The following is a 9,025-nucleotide window of genomic DNA, read 5'->3' as shown; positions in this document are numbered from 1 at the left end:
TCATTGTTTCCCAATTATAAATTTTATATACAAATGAATTTGGTTCATTGAATTGTTTTTAATAATTTAAATTATTGGAAATATTTAGAAGTTATATCAAGATCTAAATATTTATGATTGTTGTCATATTTATAAAAAAACAAATAGAACAGCAGGTTGTTTAATTAAAAAGGGCATTTGTAATTTAGAATCAATCATTTGATGAACAAATTTCCCTACGGATATTAAAAAGTTTAGTTTTGAAAATTTTTGTGGTTCATCTTTCAATCATAATTGTAGATATTCTACTTTGTAATCTCCTTTCATAATAATAATAATAATAATAATAATTAAACTTATTTTCTTCACAAATAATACACTAATTTTCTTTATTAGATTTGGTTTCTAGCTTCTATTAATTGTCTGAGGTATAATAATAATAATGTGTCACATTAATTAGGTTGTTATAAGTTGAGTGGAGTCATGATATGACAAACATAGCTATCAAAAGCAACGTGGAAGAAACAAAAACGAAAAGTATTTTGGGAGGTCCATTTGCAAATAATATGATTTTCAAATCCCAAAAATAAGAAATATGAGAATCAACCGTTAAGGTGGAAAATAATATGGGTTTTGTGCACTCTAAGATGACTCCTTTTTTCCGTGTCCAAATTGCCCTCACCCACTTCCATGTCAACAACCACATTATCGAGTTTTTCCCAAAAAAAAAAAACATAAACAAAAAATTATATTGTTTGAAATTTTGGGAAAACTCTCTTTCACTTCTTCACCACACCCGAGATTCATCTTTCCACCACACCTGAGACCTATTTTCGCTAAACTTCTGCCTCTCATTTTGCCTTAATCCTAAATCTCATAAATTTCTCATTTTCCTATCTCATTTGAAATTTGAAAACGGTTGATTCTCAAACATCTCTGTCTCTCTCTTCAGGTCTTAATCGCTCGGATTTTTGCTGTTTATCGGATCAAAACAAAATTTATAACCTAATTCACTATTCTAGAGTAGCTTTTACCCGATCAAAAAGTGGTTTTAGTACAAACTATTGTAGTACAATGGTTTTTAGGTGTCATCCACTAGGATGGATCATTCTCGGTAATTAAGGTTTGAATGAGAGGATAAGAAATGATTGTGATCAAGTGAAATTGATTTGAAAATTCATAGTGAAAAATCAATTTAACAATTGTCTAAAATTGAGAAGAAAAATGAAATGTAAAATAGAAGAAAATTAATAGAAAATGAAATTCTCGGAGTTAGGATTTTCTAAAAAACAATCTCTATAGTGAATAGATGTTAAGATCTAATTTTCATCAAGTTAGATTGAAAACCTAATTTTTCATCTAAACTGATTTTTGATTTAGCTTTAGATTTAGATCTAATTTCTCCTCAAATTAGTTCATTTAATCCAGGAGATCAATTCAAATCATATATTCAATTCATCTTAAATTATCTTCCAATGATTCACACAATACAACTATTCAATCTCATCAAATCTAGCATTAAGAATTTGATGAATCTACCTAACTTGCATTGTAGTAATCATCCAAGACAATTTGAAGAGAAAACCCCCCAAATTTGAATTAATCAATCAATTGGATCAAATTATCTTTTGCAATTCAAGCTCACTTCTCTAATTCACCATAGATCTTGCCTCTAGATCTTCCCTTCTCCAAGAAAAACGAGATTTAGCCACTCATGCTTGGAGATTTGATCTCACAAGGCATGTTTGGCTAGTGAGAAAATGAGAGAAAATGAAGGAAAGTAGAAAATTCTATAAAGAGAAAATTTGGAAAGTTCTACAATTAGAAAAAATGTAAAAAGTCTCCAAAATGAGTAAATCAAGTTTCTATTTATAGGTCAAGGTCAAGTGGACACTTGGCATCATCTAAGGGGTCTTCCGGAGGCTTCTTCATCAAGAAATCTAGAAAATATGCAATTTCGCACGATTGTGCAAAATGGAAAACGTATCAGCAACAATTTCGCCTTCTTAGAGCATTTCACATGATTGTGCGAAATTTTCGCATGGTCATGCGAAATCAGTTTTTAGTTTTTCCTTTGAGCTGCAGCCAAAATAGCTTTCTGGTCCATTTCGCACGACTGTGCGAATTTTTCGCATGTTCATGCAAAATTGAAAAACATAGTTTTTCAACTCCTTTTTGTCTTTTCTTCCATTTCTTTATCTTGATTCCACTTCAACCACCTCCAAATCAACTCCAAATCCCGGTCCAAACCAATTACATTACTTCTTTCATTATGCATTTGGATCATCATCAACTTTATTTGTTCTTTTCAATTTGATTCATCTCTTTTGGAACAAATTTATCAAAATCATACCTTGAAATGACTCCAAAACTTCATAAAACTTGTTAGTAATTCTTGCAAGGGCAAAAGCATGTTAATTGAGTGTTTTAGGCATAATTATTACTCAAAAGATGTGAAACTCATGAGAATTATTATCTAAAATATGCTCTTTTTGAGTAGTATTCACGTCTTGATCGCCCGAACTGAATACCCATCTTCCCAAAACTTTCAAATAAACCGAATTGGACCCATACCTTAAAGTAAATATGAAGGAAAATACTTGAGAATCTTGTGTTTTAAGAGATCCATTTGCAAATAATATGATTTTCAAATCCCAAGAAGAGGAAATCTGGGAATCAGTTGTTAAGGAAAATAACATGGGTTTTGCGTACTCTATGTTGACTCTTTTTTTTGTGCCCAAATTGCCCTCATCCACTTCCATGTTAGAAGCCACATTAATGGGTTTTTTTTCCCCAATATATATATATATGTTGTTTGATATTTTGGGAAAACTCTCTCTCTCTTTCACTTCCTCACCACACCCGAGACCCATCTTCCCTAAACTTCTACCTCTCATTTTGCCCTAACACCAAATCTCATAAATTTTCCATTTTCCTACCTCATTTGAAATCCAAAGAAGGTCAATTCTCAGACATCTCTATCTCTCTCTTCAAGTCCTGGCTACTCGAACCGGATACCCATCTTCCTAAAACCTTCAAGCAAACCGAATTGGACCCATATCTTCTTCTTTCAATATCAAAGTTGGAATTTTTTTTAAGCTTTCATCATTGAAACTTCTTCGTCCCTTTGTACCCTAACCCCACTATCTCTCTCTTCACGTCTTGACCACCCAAACCAAATACCCATCTTCCCAAAACTTTTTCCTAATAATAATTTCTATTTTCCATTTTATTTAAAAATTTCACATCTTTTTCCATACAAGTCTAAGGATTAAGATTTGTTTTCTTGTATAGGAAATTTGAGAGGTAATTAAAAAACCAAATAGAAATACAAGGGAAAATACTTAGGAATCTTGTGTTTTACAAGGCCCATTTGCAAATAATATGGTTTTCAAACCCTAAGAATAGGAAATCTAAGAATCAACCGTTAATGTGGAAATATAAAATGGGTTCTATGCATTCTGTGCTGACTCTTTTTTTTGTGCCTAGATTGTCCTTATCTGCTTTCATGTCAGAAGCCACATTAAAGGTTTTTCCAAAAAAAAAAAAAACAAGAAAAATATGTTGTTTGAAATTTTTTCGAAAACTCTCTCTCTATTTTACTAACCCACCACACCTAAGACCTATTTTCCCTAAACTTCTGCCTCTTAGTTTTGTCCTAACCTTTAATCTCATAAATTTCTCATTTTCCTACCTCATTTGAAATCTGAAGATGACTAATTCTCAAACATCTTTGTCTCTCTCTTCACGTCTTGACCACCCAAACATGATACCCATCATTCCAAAACCTTCAAGTAAACCCAATTGGATCCATATCTTCTTCTTTCATCATCAAAGTTAGAATTTCTTTTAAGGTTTCATCATCAAAACTTGTTCGTCACACTTTGCCCTAACCCCTCTGTCTCTCTCTTCACATCCTGATCACTCGAACCGGATACCCATCTTCCCAAAACATCTTCTTAACAATAATTTCAATCTTCCATTTTATTTCAAAATTTCACATCTTTTTCCATACAAGTCTAAGGATTAAGATTTGTTTTCTTGTATAGAAAATTTGAGAGGTAATTAAAAAAGTAAGTAAAAATATGAAGGAAAATACTTGGGAATCTTGTGTTTTAAGAGGCCCATTTGCAAATAATATGGTTTTCAAATACCAAGAATAGGAAATCTGAGAATTAGTCATTAATGTGGAAAATAATATGAGTTTTATGCACTCTGTGTTGATTCTTTTTTTAGTGCCTAGATTGTCTTCATTTGCTTCCATGTCAACATTCACATTAATGGGTTTTTCCAAAATATATATATATATATATATATATATATATATATATATATATATATATATATATATATATATATATATATATATTTATATATATATGTTGTCTAAAATTTTGGGAAAACTCTTTCTCTTTTTCACTTCCTCACCATACTCAAGACCTATCTTTCCTAAACTTTTGCCTTTCATTGTTCCATAACCCTAAATCTCATAAATTTCTCATTTTCCTACCTCATTTGAAATCCAAAGATGACCAATTCTCAAACATCTCTATCTCTCTCTTCACATCCTGACCACCTAAACTGAATACTCATCTTCCCAAAACCCTCAAGTAAACTAAACTAGACCCATATATTCTTCTTTCATCATCAAAGTTGGAATTTTTTTAAGGTTTCATCATCAAAACTTGTTCGTCACATTTTGCCCTAACCCCACCATCTCTCTCATCACATCCTAAACACTCGAATTGGATAGGCATCTTCCCAAAACTTCTTCTTAAGAAAAATTTCAATCTTCCATTTTATTAAAAATTTCACATTTTTTTCCATATAGGTCTAAGGATTAAGATTTGTTTTCTTGTATAGAAAATTTGAGAAGAAATTAAAAAAGCAAGTAGAAATATGACGAAAAATACTTGGGAATCTTGTGTTTTGAGAGGCCCATTTGCAAATAATATGATTTTCAAATCCCAAGAATAAAAAATCTAAGAATCATCCGTTAATGTGGAAATAATATGGGTTTTGTGCACGCTATGTTGACCTTTTTTTTGTGCTCAGATTGTCCTCACCCACTTCCATGTCAATAGCCTCATTAACGGGGGTTTTTTTTTTTCCAAATATATATGTTGTCTAAGATTTTTGGAAAACTCTCTCTCTTTCACTTTCTCACCACACCCTAGACCTATCTTCCCACCAAACTCGAGACCTATCTTCCCTAAACTTTTGCCTCTCATTTTGCCCTAGCCCTAAATCTCTAAAATTTTCCATTTTCCTACCTTATTTGAAATTCGAAGACGACCGATTTTTAGACATCTATGTCTCTCTTTTCACGTTTTGACCACTCAAATCGAATATCCATCTTCCCAAAACCTTCAAATAAACTAAATTGGACCCATATCTTCTTCTTTCATCATCAAAGTTGGAATTTTTTTTAAGGTTTCATCATCAAAACTTCTTCATCTCATTTTGCCCTAACCCCACTATCTCTCTCTACACGTCTTGACCACCTAAACCGGATAACCATTTTCCCAAAACTTCTTCCTAAGAATTTTAGTATCCCATTTTATTTAAAAATTTCACATCTTTTCCCATATAGGTCTAAGGATTAAGATTTGTTTTCTTGTATTGAAAATTTGAGAGGAATTTTTTTTTATAAAAAAAAATAGAAATAAGAGGGAAAATACTTAGGAATCTTATGTTTAGGGAGGCCCATTTGCAAATAATATGATTTTCAAATCCTAAGAATATAAAATTTGAGCATCAACCATTAATGAGGAAAATCATATGAGTTTTGTGCACTCTGTGCTGACATTTTTTTTTTATGCTTAGATTGCCCTCACCCACTTCCATGTCAACAACCATATTAACTAGTTTTTCCAATATATATATATATATATGTTGTCTAAAATTTTGGGAAAACTCTTTTTCTTTCACTTCCTCACCACACTCGAGCCCCATCTTGCCACCACACCCGAGACCCATTTTCCCTAAACTTTTGCCCCTCATTTTGACCTAACCCCAAATCTAAAAATTTTCTCATTTTCCTACCTCATTTGAAATCCGAAGACAACTAATTCTTAGACATCTCCATCTCTCTCTTCACGTCCTGACCACCCGAACCAGATATCCATGTTTCCAAAACCTTCAAGTAAATCAAACTAAACCATATCATCTTCTTTCATCATCAAAGTTGGAATTTTTTTTTAAGGTTTAATCATCAAAACTTCGTCTCAATTTGACCTAGCCCCACTGTCTCTCTCTTCACATCTTGACTACCTGAATCAAACACCCATCTTTCTAAAACTTCTTCGTAAGAATTATTTTAATCACCCATTTTATTTAAAAATTTCATATTTTTCCATAAAAGTCTAAGGATTAAGATTTGTTTTCTTGTATAGAAAATTTAAGAGGTAATTAAAAAAGTAAGTAAAAATACGAGGGAAAATACTTAGGAATCTTGTGTTTTGGGAGACCCATTTGCTGATAATATGGTTTTCAAATTCCAAGAATATGAAATCTGAGAATCAACTATTAATGTGGAAAAAAATATGGGCTTTATGCACTTTGTGTTGACTCTTTTTTCTATGCCCAAACAACCCTCATCCGCTTCCATGTCAGCAGCCGCATTAACGGGATTTTTTTTTTTTAAATGTTGTCTAAAATTTTAGGAAAACTTTCTCTCTTTTACTTCCTTACCATACCTGAGACCCATCTTCCCACCACACCCGATACCCATCTTCCCTAAACTTTTGCCCCTCATTTTGACCTAACCCCAAATCTAAAAAATTTCCCATTTTCCTACCTCATTTGAAATTAAAAAAACAGTCGATTCTCAAACATCTCTTTCTCTCTCTTCATGTCTTGACCACTAGAACCGGATATCCATTTTCCCAACACCTTAACGTAAACTAAACTAAACCCATATCTTCTTCTTTCATCATCAACATTTTTCGTCTTGTTTTGGCCTAACCCCACTACTCTCTCTTCACGTCCTGACTACTCGAACCGGATACCCATCTTCTCAAAACTTCTTCCTAAGAACAATTTCAATCTTCCATTTTATTTAAAAATTTCACATATTTTTCCATACATGTCGAAGGATTAAGATTTTTTTTCTTGTATAGAAAATTTGAGAGAAAATTAAAAAAATAGGTAGAAATATTGTGAAAAATACTTGGGAATCTTGTATTTTGAGAGGTCCATTTGCAAATAATATGGTTTTCAAATCCCAAGAATAGGAAATTTGAAAATCATCCGTTGATGTGGAAATAACATGGGTTATGTACACTGTCTTGACTTTTTTTTTTTTTTTTTTTTTTTGTGCCCAGATTGCCTTCACTCGCTTTCATGTTAGTGGCCACATTAACGGGTTTTTTCCACAAAAAAAAAAAGTATATGTTGTCTGATATTTTGGGAAAACTCTCTCTCTCTTTCACTTCCTCATTACACCAGAGATCCATCTTCCCTAAACTTCTACCTCTCATTTTGCCCTAGCACCAAATCTAAATTTTTTTTCCATTTTCCTATCTTATTTGAAATCCAAAGAAGGTCAATTCTCAGACATCTCTATCTCTCTCTTCAAGTCCTAACTACCCGAATCGGATACCCATCTTCCTAAAACCTTCAAGTTTACTGAATTGGACCCATATCTTCTTCTTTCAACATCAAAGTTGGAATTGTTTTTTAAGGTTTCATCATCGAAACTTCTTCATCTCATTTTGCCTTAGCCCCAATGTCTCTCTCTTCACGTCTTGACCACACGAACCAGATACCTATCTTCCTAAGAATAATTTCAATATTTCATTTTATTGAAAAAAATCACATCATTTTCCATACCAAAGTTTTTAAAGGCGAGGCGTAAGCCTCGAGGCGTTTAGGCGTAAGCTTTTTGAGCCTCACATTGTATAATTAATTAATATTTTTAAATATATAAAATAAAATAGCATAAATAGAAACATGAAAATAATTCATTAGAATCATAAAAAAAGCATACTAGTACCCTACTTTCACAAAAAAAAAAAACCATAACAAAGTCATAAAATAGATTCTAGATTCAACTATACTAATAGTTTCAAACTTTAACAAAAAACCATAACTAAGTCATGAAATAGAAAATAGAGTCAACCATAATAATAGTTCTAAACTTTTACAAAAAATCCATAACTAAGTCATGAAATAACAACTAGAGTCAATTGTTTCAACTTAAATCCTCATCTCCAAGGTCATCATCATCCTCATCCAATGTATCAATAGTAGGAAAATGTCCACTATCATGTATCCCCATTTCATGTAAATCTTCATCTTCATCAATTGGTGTCAAATTCAACTCCTTCTCTTTGCCTTTGCCTCCACTTGTACCTAGCATAAAGAATTAATTAAGTGTAAATATTATAAGTTTTTTTTATTAAATTTAATCAAATTTATGACTTCAATTTTTGAGTACTTACTTGGTACTTCATTATGTTTCCTTTTGTAGGAATGTGAAGAAACCATATGATCCGATGATGTTTCAGTCTCTTGGGAGTTGGATGACACAACTCTAATGGCATCAACACTGAATAACTCATTATCTTGAAGCCAACAAAGATCAAGGGGGAGGAGGGGATCTTCTTTCTCCTCAATCCATTCATCATCCAAATCAATCTCCTCTACCAAAATCGGATCAACATTTTGTTTCCTTTGTAGACTTCACTCTCTCAATCTAGTGTTGTATCTTACATACACTAGAGCATTCAACCTTTGATGTTCAAGTCTTTTTTTTTTTTTGTATGGATCTACAAATAATAAAAGAAACAAATTTATGTGTTAAAATGAAATAAGGTTCTCTAACATTGAAATAGAAATATATGTATAAAAATTTACAAAAATAGAAGTATTACCGACTCAAATGTGCTCCAATTTCTTTCACATCCCGAAGCACTACAAGTAAGGCTAAGGACTCGAATAGCAAACTTTTGCAACTCCGGTGTTGAACCCCCAAAATGCATCCACCAATGTGTAGAACTTCTTAATGTTTGAAAATCAATTACAATACGACTCCCAAATTCAC

At 32.1% G+C, this 9,025-nt stretch overlaps 1 long non-coding RNA gene across 1 annotated transcript; it reads right to left on the bottom strand.

Moving 5' to 3' along the window:
• Nucleotides 1-7,995: 7,995 nt before the first annotated feature.
• LOC104882429 (uncharacterized) lies at nucleotides 7,996-8,573 on the bottom strand. The gene is made up of 2 exons (XR_788133.3): nucleotides 8,424-8,573; nucleotides 7,996-8,334 (listed from the first exon to the last, which is right to left on the bottom strand). It is a non-coding gene; the product is annotated as an uncharacterized LOC104882429 (long non-coding RNA).
• Nucleotides 8,574-9,025: the final 452 nt, after the last annotated feature.

The sequence above is a fragment of the Vitis vinifera genome, chromosome 17 (assembly GCF_030704535.1).
Source record: "Vitis vinifera cultivar Pinot Noir 40024 chromosome 17, ASM3070453v1".
Taxonomy (NCBI): domain Eukaryota; kingdom Viridiplantae; phylum Streptophyta; class Magnoliopsida; order Vitales; family Vitaceae; genus Vitis; species Vitis vinifera.
This window is presented reverse-complemented; position numbering and strand designations above follow the sequence as displayed.